This window comes from Suncus etruscus, chromosome 1 (assembly GCF_024139225.1).
Source record: "Suncus etruscus isolate mSunEtr1 chromosome 1, mSunEtr1.pri.cur, whole genome shotgun sequence".
In the NCBI taxonomy this organism is placed as follows: Eukaryota; Metazoa; Chordata; class Mammalia; order Eulipotyphla; family Soricidae; genus Suncus; species Suncus etruscus.
The window spans coordinates 158,701,242-158,716,909 of record NC_064848.1 but is presented as its reverse complement, the minus strand read 5'-3'; the positions used below and the strand labels follow the sequence as shown (position 1 = coordinate 158,716,909).

General features: G+C 41.3%; 1 protein-coding gene across 1 annotated transcript in view; it reads right to left on the bottom strand.

Moving 5' to 3' along the window:
- SMG6 (SMG6 nonsense mediated mRNA decay factor) overlaps positions 1 to 15,668 on the bottom strand; it is a 303,380-nt gene that overhangs the window by 86,030 nt on the left and 201,682 nt on the right. The gene's annotated exons all lie outside the window — the stretch shown is intronic.

The following is a 15,668-nucleotide window of genomic DNA, read 5'->3' as shown; positions in this document are numbered from 1 at the left end:
TGGGGACCATATGAGATTCTGGGGATGAACCAGGGTCTGCCTTATGCTTTTTGTTTTGTTTTGTTTTGTTTTGGGGGGCCACACCCAGTGACGCTCAGGGTTAGTCCTGGCTATGCGCTCAGAAGTTGCTCCTGGCTTGGGGGACCATATGGGAAGCTGGGGGATCGAACCGTGGTCTGTCCTAGGCTAGCTCAGGCAAGGCAGATAGATGCCTTACCACTTGCGCGACTGCTCAGGCCCCAACTTATGCTTTTTTAACTGGAAAGACACATGCTAGAATAATCAGCTTGACCCTGATGACCCCTCCAGGCTGCTACTCAGGTGCTCATGTTTTAGATGTGAGCAAAAGTGTAATTTCTTCAAAACTCCTTGATGTAAATCCAAGAAATGATGTGACAGTACTTGCTAAGATTTTCCCTAGAGGCATACCAGTATGACCTTTTTCAAATGCAAATGAGCTTACTCATTATAGCTGTCAGATTTCTTGGGGAGGAGCTTAAAAGTAAAGGTAAATCTCCCCTGACTAAGACTTATGGCTGACCCATTAAGTATGAAGGAGGAACAAGAAAAACACTTGGTGAATGAATGACCTTTTGAGAACTTGGGCTGAAGAGAATTCTATGGGAAATGAAAGTGTCTGGGTCTTTATATGCTTGATTTTAACTAAATTTTGGCATCTCATTCCATACTCCCTCAAGATACTCACTGATCTTAAGTATAGAATTCAAAATTCCCCCAGACCTCTCAGGCAAACCCTTTTTACATTAGGACAGAAGTTCCCATAAGCCAATATCATACAGACCACAGACTTACTCATATAGGAACTATTTACTAAATAAGCCCATAGGAGAGCTCCAGCACCAGTCCAGATATTTGGTAATGTCTTTAAGAGATAATCTGTGGTGCTTACAATCAAATGTGAAGCCATAAAAGCACATCTAGTAGGGAGCTGTAGCAAAAGTATAGTGGGTAAGGTGATTGCCTTCACACTGCTGTTCTGTATTCAATCTCCAGCATCCCATATGATCCCGAAAGCCTGCCAATAGTGATTCGAGTGTAGAGCTGGGAGTGGCCTAAAGTATATGTAGACAGAAAGAAATGAAAGACAGCCATCCAGAACCAGAGTGATAGTACAGCAGGTAGAGTGCTTGCTTTGCACTCAACTTAACCAGGTTCAACCCCCAGCATTCCATATGGGGAATTACTCTGAGCACAACCAGAAATAACTCCTGACTGCAGACACAAAAGTAATCCCTGAACATCTCCAGGTGTGGCCCCAAAACAAAAACAAAAACAAAAGCATGGCTCCATGAGAAACATTCCATGCACAGAAAATGTCTGGTCCTTCTGGGAGCAACATGGTAATGTAGTTTATTTAGTAAGGGTTGGAGATAATATCCTATAATTTCAGAAATAAGGAAAAACAAAACAGAACAGAAAACACAGAGTAAAGGCAGGTAGTAGTGGGATTAATAAAAATGACAGAATGGAAGCTTTAGTCTCATCTATAAAGGCCAGGAAAAGGAGGCCTGGAAATTCAAACAAGCCTAGATTAAGAAGCCTGTCCCCATCTACAGGAAGTTTATCCCTAAGATCTAAATAGTCATGTTTTAAAATCAACAAGTTTGCTGGTTTTCAGCTGCCACTGACCGGAACCCCCAGTGGCTCTGGCCCACAGTGTAGACAGACTGTGCCCGGCCAGACTAGATGAAGACATACAGCCGGAAGTCAGCCAGCCAGGCAGCCTGACCCCTCCCTGTTTCTGGAAGACTAAGAGCAAAATGCTGCCCAGCCACATGAATACTAGACTAGATACTTTAACCATAGCAGCACACGGCTATCCAAGAACCATGCATCTCAATCAGCAGATGCAGAAAATAAATGATCTATAAATGAACTCCAAGAATGAGAACAGAAACCTACCAGCAAGATCACCAGGACCTTTGGTTCCCCACTGCTCTCCCTCCCGGTCCACTGCAGTTACTATTCACGGTCACAGTCACATACTTTGAAATTTTGATATAATTATCTCCTAGAAGTTACTGTATGTAGTCTCTTGGGATCTAAAGTAATTAAGCAAAGATAAATTTCTTTCATGGAGCAAGCTGTCAAAGGATGAAGCAATTTCATTCCCCATTTGAAGTGGAAGCTTTGGGTCATGCATGGTTTATTTGAAACAATGCCATCACCTAAAGCTGCTGATCTTATCTCTAACTCTGTTCTCCATTTCAAGCTGCTGAAGATATGTAGCGTGGCACTGCCTAGAGTTATGACATCTGGCTGAAGGCCAGCAATAGAACAAGTCAGCTCCTCTTCTAGGTTTCAAGCATAAGAGGACAACAATCATATTAAAAAAAAAAAAGATAGCTATACAGGTAAAGGCTTAACTGAATCTTAAAAAGAAAAGGTGTTCCCAGAGCACTGAGTTTGACTCTATGAGCACCCCGACAATGAAACATGATAGGAGAGCACGTAGGAACTTCCTTTTATCCAAAGTTTGCAAAAAGGGTAAAAGCAACAGCATAGCAGTAGCGCGTTTGCCTTGCATCAAGCAACCTGGGACAGACCTAGGTTTCGATCCCCAGAATCCTATATAGTCCCCTGAGCCTGCCAGGAGTGATTTCTGAGCTCAGAGCCAGGAGTAACTCCTGAGCACCTCCTGGTGTGGCCCAAACACACACACACCCCAAATAAAAATAAAGTGTGCAGATAAACTATATACCAGAGAATCAAGTTTTTCTTCTATGAGATAGCAATACCAAATAACAGAGCTTATTTCATGAAACAGTCTGACAGAAATCATAGCAGACTGAGAACAAAGGCCAGAGTTCCAATTACAATACTAAAATTTTGTGTGTGCGATTTAGTGGTAAATCTTATTGATTCCTTTTTCTTTTGAACTGCAGCTGGTACTTTTTACTTTTTTTAAAATTTACTCTATTGGAGCCCGAGAAATAGCATGGAGGTATGGCATTTACCTTGCATGCAGAAGGATGATGGTTGGAATCCCGCCATCCCAAACGGTCTCCCGGGCCTGCCAGGAGCGATTTCTGAGCATAGAGCCAGGAGTAACCCTGAGCGCTGCCAGGTGTGACCCAAAAACCAAAAACAAACAAAAATTTTACTCTATTGGGGGCAGAGAGATAGTGCAGGTGGTAAGGCACTTGCCTTTCATGTTGTTGATTCTGTTGTGACACTGGTTTGATTCCAGGCACCAAATTATGGTCTCTTGAGCCAGAGCCAGGAATAGCTCCCATGCATTTTCAGTAAAGCCCACTTCCATGACCCCCCAATTTTCAATACTAACATTTTTTATTTTATAATATAAAACATATTTTGTAAGTGATGTTATTTAAGATTTTCTTTTTTTTGGTTTTTGGGTCACACCCGGTAGCACTCAGGGGTTACTCATGGTTCTATGCTCAGAAATCGCTACTAGCAGGCTCAGGGTATCATGGGATGCCGGGATTCGAACCATGGACCTTCTGCATGTAAGGCAAATGCCTTACCTTCATGCTATCTCTCCGGCCCCTATTTAAGATTTTTTTTGGGGGGGGCCATACCCGGCGGCGCTCAGGGGTTACTCCTGGCTGTCTGCTCAGAAATAGCTCCTGGCAGGCACAGGGGACCATATGGGACACCAGGATTCGAACCAACCACCTTGGGTCCTGGGTCGGCTGCTTGCAAGGCAAACGCCGCTGTGCTATCTCTCCGGCTCCTATTTAAGATTTTTTAATATTAAAATCTTCAAGTTTTTTTGGGAAGGGGTCACATCTGGTGGTGCTCAGGGGCTACTTCATTCAAGTGTTTGTTTTTGGCCCACAAAACAAAACAAAACTTTTCAAGTGCAAGGCAAATGCGCTACTATCATTGTGGCCCTAAAATTCTTTTGTAACCAATTTTATAATTACTTACTGCCACAGAAAATCATTCCTTCTTATACCTTAAACAGTTTTCTGAGGTACATACTCTAGGTAAAATCAATTTCCTTAATAAGGATATCTGGTAACATAATTTTTTTTATCAGATTTTACTACCGAAAATTTCTTTATAACCGTTAGAGATGTGGTTCAACTGGCTGACATTATGTCTTACATCTTCATGTTTCTGACATCATATAGGCTCTCCCAAGAACTGTTTGGAGTGAACCTAAGCACTTCTGGGTACAGCCCCAAAATAATAAGCCCATTTTATTCTAAACCCCCCCTTTTTTTTTTGGTTTTTGGGTCACACCCAGCAGCACTCAGGGGTTACTCCTGGCTCTATACTCAGAAATGGTTCCTGGCACCCTTGGGGGACCATATGGGATGCCGGGATTCAAACCACTGTACTACATGCAAGGCAAATGCCCTACCTCCATGCTATCTCTTTAGCCCCTCTAAACTCTTTTTTTTTTTTTAGTTTTTGGGCCACACCCGGCGTTGTTCAGGGGTTACTCCTGGCTGTCTGCGCAGAAATAGCTCCTGGCAGGCACGGGGGACCATATGGGACACTGGGATTCGAACCAACCACCTTTGGTCCTGGATTGGCTGCTTGCAAGGCAAACGCTGCTGTGCTATCTCTCTGGGCCCTCTAAACTCTTTTTATAATACTAAACTATATATAGGAGACAAAAAAAAAGTAGATTACATTTAGACAAATTTCAACAGAGTGAAAAGACAACATGTAGATTGTCAGGAAATGTTTGCAAATCATTTATCCGATAATATATAGACTGGAGCGATTGCTCAATAAACAGGAGAACAGACTTCATATGCAGAAGGCCCAGTTCACTACCCAGTACCACAAGGTCCTTGAGCACACATGAGTACCACTCAATGTGGCCAAGACAAAAAAAAAAAAAAAAAAAGAAAAGAAAAGAAAAGAAAAAAAGAATAAAACCAGATAGCCAAGATACATGTAATAATATTCAACACTATCAGTTTTAATATATAGTTTATTATATCTTGGTTTTTGGACCACACCCAGCAGTGCTCAGGGCTTATCCTGGCTCTATGCTCAGGGTTCACTTCTGGTGGTGCTCAGAAAACCATATGAGGTACCAGGGGTTGAACCTGGGTCAGCTGTGTGTAGGTATCACTTAACATGCTACAGTAGAGTAAAGAAAATATGGAAAAGTAGAGTCCTTATTCATGTGTAGCTGTTAAAAATGTAAAATGTTACAGCTGTCTTGGAAACAATCTGTTCTGACAATTCCTCAAAAAGCTAAACAGAAGGCAAGAGAGATAGCATAACAGGCAATGTGTACTTGTTTTGCACACAATCAACCTGGAGTTCAATCTCTGTATCACATGAGAGTCCCCATGCTCTGCCAGGATTGATCTCTGAGCACAGAGCTTAGAGTTAGTACTGAGTCAGACAAACATTTGTGGGAACAATCCAAATGTCCTTCAAGTGATAAATTATAAATAAAATATGGAATTTCATAGACTAGATTGTTATTCCGCCACATACAAAAAAAGAAGTACTGATATACACAGCAACATGAGCCCTGAAAACATTATGCCAAGTGAAATGTTAGTATGATGAACCATATAATAATACAATTTCAATTGTACAAAATACCCAGAATAGGTAAATTTAGAGGGTGAAACAAGATCAATAGCGGACAAGGGTTAAGAGAAGTGTGACAGAAAATTAGATTTTATTTATTTTTTTGAGGTGATAAAAAAATTCTATAATTAGTGATGATTGTTATAAACTTTAGTATACCGTGTGTGTGTGTGTGTGTGTGTGTGTGTGAATGCATACATATACACACACAATGCAGCATAAACGAGACTGTGAGCATACCCATTATCCTTTGGTAATTGTTTCCTCCTTCACATGACTTTAATATTTCCATTTTCTATAAATGGATTCAAATAGTATATATTCTTTTTTTTTTTTGGTTTTTGGGCCACACCTGGCAGTGCTCAGGGGTGGGGTTACTCCTGGCTGTCTGCTCAGAAATAGCTCCTGGCAGGCACGGGGGACCATATGGGACACCGGGATTCGAACCAACCACCTTTGGTCCTAGATCGGCTGCTTGCAAGGCAAACACCGCTGTGCTATCTCTCTGGGCCCATATATTCATTTTTATGTATCTTCTTTTACTCAACATAAAGATTTTGAGACTATATTACTACTTTAATTCTGCTTATTGCTGAGCAGTATTCCACAGTACATATGTATCACAATTTGATTATTCACTTTAATTGAATGTTGACATTCTAGTTTTTTCAGATTGGGGCTATCAAAAATAGAGCTACTATGAATATTATATACAAATCTCTGTGCAAATATGTTGTTTCTATAAACATTTTCCTTTAAATGATAAGTCTTACTAGAAATGACCATTATTTTCTCTCAGCATATTAAAATTGTGGGTTGATTTACAAAGAACTTTATCCATGGAAATTCTTTGAGATTTGTATTGAAGCTGACTTTCTTGAGAGGATTTATCTTTACTTTTGTCAGTCATCCTCGGACACTTTCAAAGAGATACCATTTTAGATTAAACTATCTTTAAAATTCTTTAACATAACAGGCAATATGAATTTAGCTTAAATTCCACGTGAGGGTTAGTTTATAGTTAAAATTCTAAATAAAGTTTATTCTTTAATCACCTTTTAGTATCTAGGACTTTAGGAGTTCTAGCTTCTTAAGTAGTCTTTTAATATATCTGTGGTAAGAGTGAATCTTAAACTGTCTTGTCTAGTCTCAAATTCCAAACTGCCTATTCTTATTGTTTTAAAATTATTTTTGTTTTGGAACTATACCCAGTGGTGGTCAGGACTTACTCCTGGCTCTTATACCAGTGCTTTGGGATCACTCCAGGTGGAGCTAGAGGAACCGACATAGGGGTGATTGAAATCAGGCCAGTCTTGTGTAAAGAAAGCATCCTACATGCTATATTATTTCTCTGGCTCTCTTCCAAACAGATTTTAAAGTGTAAGCTCGGGGACTGGGTATGTAGCTCGGTGGCAGAGTATGCTTCACATGTGTAAATTTTGGACTCGATCCTCAGAACTACAAAACAAAACAAACAAAAACCCCTTAGGAATTGAAGAGATAGCTCAAAGGGCTGAGCACATGTTTTGCACATGGTTTGATTACCAGCACTACAGAGCTCATGAGTATCACTAAAAGTCACCCCAAGAGGGGCCGGAGAAATAGCATGGAGGTAAGGCATTTGCCTTTCATGCAGAAGGTCATCGATTCGAATCCCGGCATCCCATATGGTCCCCCGTGCCTGCCAGGAGCAATTTCTGAGTATGGAGCCAGGAGTAACCCCTGAGCACTGCCGGGTGAGATCCAAAAACCAAAAAAAAAAAAAAAAGTCACCCCAAGCACAGAGTTGGGAGTCACCCCTGAGCACCTCTGAATATGTTCCCACCTTCCTCGACAAAGAAATGAAACCAGGAGTTGAGAAGATAGTGTAGCAGGTAAAATGCTTGCCTTGCATACAGCCGATCCAGTTTGGACCCTGACATCTTTTATTGATGTACAGATCCAGGATTAAATACTGTTGAGGGGCTGGAGAGATAGCATGGAGGTAAGGCGTTTGCCTTGCATGTAGAAGGACAATGGTTCGAATCCCAGCATCCCAAATGGTCCCCCGAGCCTGCCAGGAGCTATTTCTGAGCATAGAGCCAGAAGTAACCCCTGAGTGCTGCCGGGTGTGATCCAAAAACTCAAAAACAAAACAAAACATAACACCCCAAAACAAGCAAACAAACAAAAACAAGCTATATGCTCAAAATCTTGAGGATTTAACAAAAGATGTCAGGACAAGTACCAGTTAACCTTTACATTCACTCACTTTCAGGGATTTGGTTTTTAGTATCTGAAGATTTCTTGTTTTTAATGCCAGCTCAGGATGCATGATTTCATAGTCACTACTTTAGTTGTTTCAATTAAGATAGTCAACTCAGGGCCCGGAGAGATATAGCACAGCAGCATTTGCCTTGCAAGCAGCCGATCCAGGACCAAAGGTGGTTGGTTCGAATCCCAGTGTCCCATAGGGTCCCCCGTGCCTGCCAGGAGCTATTTCTGAGCAGACAGCCAGGAGTAACCCCTGAGCACTGCCGGGTGTGGCCCAAAAACAAAAACAAAAACAAAATAAAAACAAAAAAACCAAAAAACAAAAAACCAACCGATGACCTCCTGCATGAAAGGAAAACGCCTTACCTCCATGCTATCTCTCCGGCCCCGCAAAACATGTTCTTTAGCAGGGCTAAAGTTATGGAATTTGAAGTTCAAATCCCAATTCTGTCTTTCAATAAAGTAAAAGCCAATTTCTTGAGCTTTTATTTCCTGATTCTACAAGAATAGTATTATGATTTCTTTCATAGGGCTGTTGTAGAGATTTAAGGAAGAAAGCAGATGAAATACTTGACATATATGGAGGCTGGCACACTGTGATACATACTTGCATAGAATTTATTGTTGTTGTAGTTGTTATTTCTGGGGGCCACACCCAGTAGTACTAAAGAATTACTCCTGGCTCAATACTCAGGAATTACTCCTCAAGGGCTGGAGAGATCATATAGATGCCAATGATTGAACCTTGTTTCACTGTTAACTGTGAAAAACCTTGTTTCCAAGTTTCACTGTGGACAGCTCTCCCTTGAAGTTCCTTAGCACCACTGAGTATGGCATCTGATGGCACTGCCAGACTGTACAACACTGAACCATCCGGTCCAGTTGACCAAATATCATCAGGGTGTCCTGAGTACTACTAAGGTATACTGCCACCCAGAAATAGTATTATTATAAACAGCTATCATCTCAATATTATTATGTTGAGATTTCTGGACCTGTGTCCAGAAAACTAGAAGCTTTTCTTTTTTAGAAACATATCTTAAGAAAAATTCAAATAGTGGGACAGGAAAGAGAGAGTACAACAAGTAGGATGGTTGCCTTGCACTTGGCTGGCCCAGGTTCAATCCCCAGTGGCCATATGTACTACCAAGCTCTCCCAAGAGCGATTCTTGGGCATAAGAACCAGGAGAAAAGAGCCCTGAGCACCATGGGTGTCGTCTCCAAAAAAAAACAAAGCAAGTTTTCAGAAAGTGATAAAATACAGGAAAAGAAGAATCAAAAGCTGTAGAGACAGCTTAAAAAATAGTTTTACTTCCCATATTTTTCCTATTTCATTTTTTGGTTTGTGCGCCACACCCGGCCACTCTCAGGGATTACTTCCTTCTCTGTGCTCAAAAATTAATCCTGACAGGCAGGGGATCATATGAGATGCTGGGGATCAAACCCGGGTCAGCTGTACACAAGGTAAGTGCCCTATCTATTTATGCTATCATTCTGGTCCTCCTGCCCATTTTGACTAAATTAGACACTGATATAGTAAATCAAATAGGGATGTGTGTGTGTGTGTGTGTGTGTATCAAATAGGGGTGTGTGTGTATCAAATAGTGGTGTGTGTGTGTGTATCAAATAGGTGTGTGTGTGTGTGTGTGTGTGTGTGTTTTGTTTTATTATGTTTTGGGGCCACAACCAGCAGTACAAAGGGCGTGTGTGTGTGTGTGTGTGTGTGTGTGTGTGTGTATCAAATAGGGGTGTGTGTGTGTTTTGTTTTATTATGTTTTGGGGCCACAACCAGCAGTACAAAGGGCTTCCTCCTGATTCTGTGTTCAGGATCACTCCTGATGGGGATCAAGGGATCACATGTGGTGCTAGCAATCAAACAGGGTTAGTTGAGGCCAGAGAGAGAGCACAGTGGTAGGACGTTTGGCTTGCACCAGGATGGATGGTGGTTTGAATCCTGGCATCCCATATGGTCCCCCATGCCTGCCAGGAACAATTTCTGAGCACAGAGCCAGGAGTACCCTGAGTACCACTGGGTGTGACCCCCCCCCCCCCACAAAAAAAAGGTAAAAAAAAAAACCAGGGTTAGTTAAATGCAAGGCATTTATATTATCACTCCAGTTTCAAAATAATCTTGGAGGGTACAATAACATTCTGCAACAATTCATCAATATAGATAAATGATGTTCCAAACTAAGTCTCTTTTGTTTGTTTGGTTTTTTTGGGTCACATCCAGCAGCTCAGGAATTACTCCTGAGCTTGGGGGACCATATGAGATGCTGGAGATAAAACCTGGATCAACCATGTACAAAGCAAAAGCCCTATGTGCTGTGCTAATGTCAGGCCCAACCCAAGTCTTAATGAATGATTCAGATGTCACTAAATATTTCACTATGCAGAAGCAAAGTTACAAGAAGAAAACAAAATGAGTACAGAACATAAGATTCAATGAAAAAATAATGTAGAATCTCACAATACACCAGATGATACTAATGCAAAAAATGTATATTAAGTTAAACTTAGTAAGGTAGATGGGGAACAAGAAAGTTAGTTCTTTTATAGTACATGGTAAAAGTGTGTTGATTATCAAATAAACTTACTTTATTTTTTTTTCTTTTTGGGCCACACCCTGTGACTCTCAGGGGTTAATCCTGGCTATGCACTCAGAAATCGCTCCTGGCTTGGGGGACCATATGGGATGCTGGGGGATCGAACCAAGGTCCATCCTAGATAGGCCGTGTGCAAGGCAAATGCCCTACCACTGTGCTATCACTCCTGCCCCTAAAATAAACTTAGTTTATGCATAAATGATGAAGCTAATATATTTATAGTTTCAAACAAATGTGATGAGATTTCAGTGGTCATATTAGGGGAAGGGAAAATAATACCAAGTACTTTGATTCCTTGAGTTCAAGAGATAAAGAGCATCATTGGGAGATGATGAACTATGACTAAGAAGTAATGCTTTTTTCCTCTCAAATATTAAAAAAGCTATAGCCTTTGGCCTTAGACAAAATAACTAAATTTGTCTTTCTTTTAAGTTTGATGAAAATTTTAAGAGCAGTGAACTTAAAAGTGAGATGGGAGGCATCACTTTCCCCAACTTCAAACTGTACTATAAAGCAGTAGTTATTAAAACAGGTAATATGAGAGTAAAGACAGACTCTCAGATCAATGATCAATTAATCTTTGATAAAGAAAAAGAAATATGAAGTGAAGAAAGCAAAGTCTTTTCAACAAATGGTGGTGTGAAGATTGGTCAACTACTTGTCAAAAAAAAAAGGGGGGGGGGCTGGGAAGGTGGCGCTAGAGGCCTTGCAAGCCCTAGCATAGGACGGACTGCGGTTTGATCCCCACCCCCCCACCCCCCGGAGTCCCATATGGTCCCCCCAAGCCAGGGACGATTTCTGAGCTCATAGCCAGGAGTAACCCCTGAGCGTCAAATGGGTGTGGCCCAAAAACAAAACAAAATTCAGACCTCTCTTTAATGCCATGTCAAAATAGATGGAAGAACTTGATATCTGACCTGAAACATAAAATACAGAGGAAAATGAACACAGAACACTTCATGACACTGAAGCTAAAAGCATCTTCAAGGATGAATACCACTGTACAAGCAAATGAAAGCAAAGTTAAACAAATGGGACTACATTAAACTAAAAAGCTTCTTCACATCAGGGGCCAGAGAGATAGCACAGAGATAGGGTGTTTGTCTTGCATGCAGCAGATCTAGGACAGACAAAGATTCAAATCTCAGCATCTCATATGGTCTCCTGTGCCTGCCAAGAGCCATTTCTGAGCACAGAACCAGGAGTAATCCCTAAGCACCACTGGGTGTGACCCAGAAACAAACAAACAAACAAACAAACAAAAAGAAGTTTCTTCACCTCAAAGAAAAGAATGAAGAGGACACAAAGACTGCCTACATAATGGGAGAAAATATTTACCCATTAACCATCTGATAAAGGGTTAATTTACAAGTTATACAAGGCACTGGTAGAGCTGAGCAAGAAAAACAAATCTAACTCCATCCAAAAATAGAAAGAAGAAATGCAGACCATTTCCTCAAAGAAGAAATTCAGATGTCCAAAAGACACCTGAAAAAATGTTTCATATCAGGGGCCAGAGTGATAGCACAGAGGTAGGGTGCTTGCCTTGCATGCAGCTGATACGGGACAGACGAGGTTTGATTCCCAGCATCCCATATGGTCCCCCTGAGCCTGCCAGGAGTGATTTCATACAGCTGGGTATGGCCCCCACCAAAACAAAACAAAACAAAAAAAGCTTCATATCATTAATCATCAGGGAGATGCAAATCAAAGCAATAATGAGATATCATCTCACATCCACAAAGACTGGCATACATCACAAGGAAAAGAACAACCAGTGCTGGCATGGATAAGGGGAAACAGGGAGTCTCTTTTATTCTCATTTACTGGTGGACTGTCGACTGACCCAGCCTTTTTGGAAAACAATATGGACATTCCTCAAAAAATTAGAAATTGAGCTTCCACCTGGCCCAGCAATACTGCTCCAAGGAATAAATCCTAGAAGCCCAAAAACAATGTAGAAAAGTCCTCTGCATCCCTATGTTCACTGCAGCATTATTCACAATAGCCAGAATCTGGAAACAACCCAAGTGCCTGAGAACATATGAGTGGTTAAAAAATGGTGGTACATTTATACAATGGAATACTACATAGCTGTTAAGAAAAATGAAGTAATGACATCCACTTATACATGGATGAATATAGAGTAATATGCTGAGTGAAATGAGTCAGAGGGAGAGGAACAGGCAGAATATCACACTCATTTGTGAGATATAAAAAAAATTGTAGTATGGTAATAATATTCAGAGACTATAGAGAGGAGGGCTAGGAGGAATAGTCCATGGTAGGAAGCTTCTCACAAATAGTGAATGAGTACAATTAGGTCAGAGAAGGGACCCTATGACAGTGATATGATCACTCTGGACAAGAATTGGGTGCTCAAAGGAGATAAAGTGATAGACATGATGTCCATTAGTAACAATATTGCAAGCCACAGTGTCTAAAAAAGGCGGGGAAGTGAGAATGTAAGGGGGGAATGTCTACCCCAAAGTCAGCCAGTGGAGAGGGCAGAAGGAAACTGAGGACTTCAATGGTGTGAAATGAACACTGCTAAAGGGATGTTGTATATTGCATGACTGAAACTCAACCATGAATAACTTTATATCTGTGGGAAAAAAACTATTATGAACGTCCTAGTAACCATAGTGTTTTAAAAAATTAATTAAAAAATAATCAAAATGTGGTATCAGTTATATATAAATATATTATTCAGTTGTGGGCCAGAGTAATACATACAGCAGGTTAAGTCATTTGCCTTGCTTATGGCTGACTAGGGTTAGATACCTGGCATCCCATTTGGTCTCCTGAGCTTGCCAAAATGCAGTCAGAAGTAAAATCCAAGCATCGCCTGGTGTGGCCCCAAAATAAACCAAAATATTAAGTCTTTAAAATTTGGAAGAACAGATCCCACAGCTGCCATCATGTCAGCTCATTGGCCCAGCTCTAAATATTTATGATTAGTCTATTAAGAGATGCAAGCTGAGCTGCAAAAATTATGTGTACATCAGTCTTCCAGCCAAAAACTCTGAGGCACCCTAAGGAGGTGCAGACTGGATCCTGCTCTGTTGAAACCCTTGCAGCCACATGTACACTCAACACAGCAGCTGCCATGTTAAGAGTTCCAACTTCACTGCTTCAAAAGTAATCTCTGCAGAGACACCTAATGGACAAAAACTCTAGATACACAGGTGTTTGGCCTAACAAATCTGAATCTTCTCAGAGTGGGTACAGGGAGCTTCTACCCCTGTACTTCTGTTTTTGTTTTTGTGCCACACCCGGTGACACTCAGAGGTTACTCCTGGCTATGCACTCAGAAATTGCTCCCAGTTTAGGGACCATATGGGACGCCAGGGATTGAACCGAGGTCCATCCTAGTTTAGTGATTGCAAGGCAAACGCCCTACCGCTTGTGCCATCTCTCCAGCCCCACATCCCCATACTTCTGGGATTCCCAGCAACCACATCCACATCTCTCAGCCAATGCCATGTAAGTGCATATGCCCATTCCTATAGATCCACAAATGCAGTTATGTGACACCCCAAATTCCACGATATTGAGATTAGTCAGAGCATACCAAATTAGATAGGAAAGTAGCATAGAAGTCAACTAATAAGCTCAATAAACAAAAACAATACAGAATGCTCAATTAGCAACAAACAGCTTAGCAAACCCTTAATGACTTAATGGCCCCATTTTACAATTATTTTCACAAATTTTCTTTTACTGAAGTATTTTCAACAATTCCATTAACCATTTAGTTGCAACAAGCAATATAAAAAATTTGGCCTGCCAAGGGGACAACGGGAGGAATATTACATTGGAGGTAGGAATGGTGCTGGAACACTGAGGACCAGAAATAACTGTCTTACAATTAATTTAATAAATCATGGGTATTTAAATAAAGTTAAAAAATTTTTTTTGAAGATCGGACCAGAGAGATACCTCAATGAGCTATAGTGAATGCTTCTGTGATCTCCAATACTAAATACCCTAAGCACTTAAAAGAATGATCCCCAAGTCCCACTGGTTGTGGAATAAAAATAAGCAGTTGAAAGAACAATATGACATGTACTACTTGTACTTCTGTGCTCAGAAGTTGCTCCTGGCAGGCACGGGGAACCATATGGGATGCCAGGATTCCAACCACCATCTGTTAGAATCAAGGCAAGCAAGGCAAACACCTTACTGCTGTGCTATCTCTCTGGCCAAGTTGTTAATTATTTTTAACTTTTTTTGTTTATTTGTTTTGGGCCACACCCAGTGACGTTAAGGGGTTACTCCTGGCTATGCGCTCAGAAATTGCTCCTGGCTTGGGGGACCACATGGGACACTGGGGATCGAACCATAGTCCATCCTAGGTCAGCCGTGTGCAAGGCAAATGCCCTACCACTGCACCACCACTCCAGCCCCCATAGTTTGTTTTTAAACTATAGTCTAGCCCTCCAATGCTCTGAGGGACAGTGAACTGGACCCGTTTATAAATTTTGAGGACCCCTGCTCTTGAGTATCAAGAGTCTGTTAACAGCCAAAATCTGTTAATATGTAGTTTCTTGGAGATCGATCACCAAAAAAAAGGGGGTTGTCTGTCACTTTAAGAGCAAGGGTCCTCTTAAATAGAAACTCCAGTGCCAAATTGAGAAGCAGATGCCAAAGGCCCATAAAAACCCTAGCTGAAGGGGCCGAAGTGGTGGTGCAAGCCATAAGGCATCTGCCTTGAGCATGCTAGCCTAGGAAGGTCCACTATTTGATCTCCCAGCGTCCCACATGGTCCCCCAAGCCAGGGGCGATTTTTGAGCGCATAACCAGAAAACCCCTGAGCATCATCGGTGTGGCTGAAAAACAAAAACAAACAAAAGAACTCTAGCTGGAATTCTGTGGAGGAGGCGTTATTGAGAGTTATTGGTAGAGACTGACTGGAGTATATTGCAAGAGAGTTATTGGGGGAGAGTTGGTGGGGGCGAGTTATTGGTGAAGAGTTATTGGAGATTGTATTGAAGGCTGACTGGACTTTCAGAGCGGCATTGTTGTAAGACCCTGGCCCCACTTCCTGTTTTGTTCTATTAAACCCTTTACAGAAAAACCCTGTTTGGCTGGAGTCCTTGCCAATGGACAACAGGAAAATGTGTTTGTTACAAGAGTTTTACAATGTACTGATTAAGACAATAGTTAAATTCTCACCTAGTTTGGGATAGATAATCTATCTTGGACTAGAAAGATAGTGTTTAGCTGACCCAGGCTCTATCCCTGGCATGCATA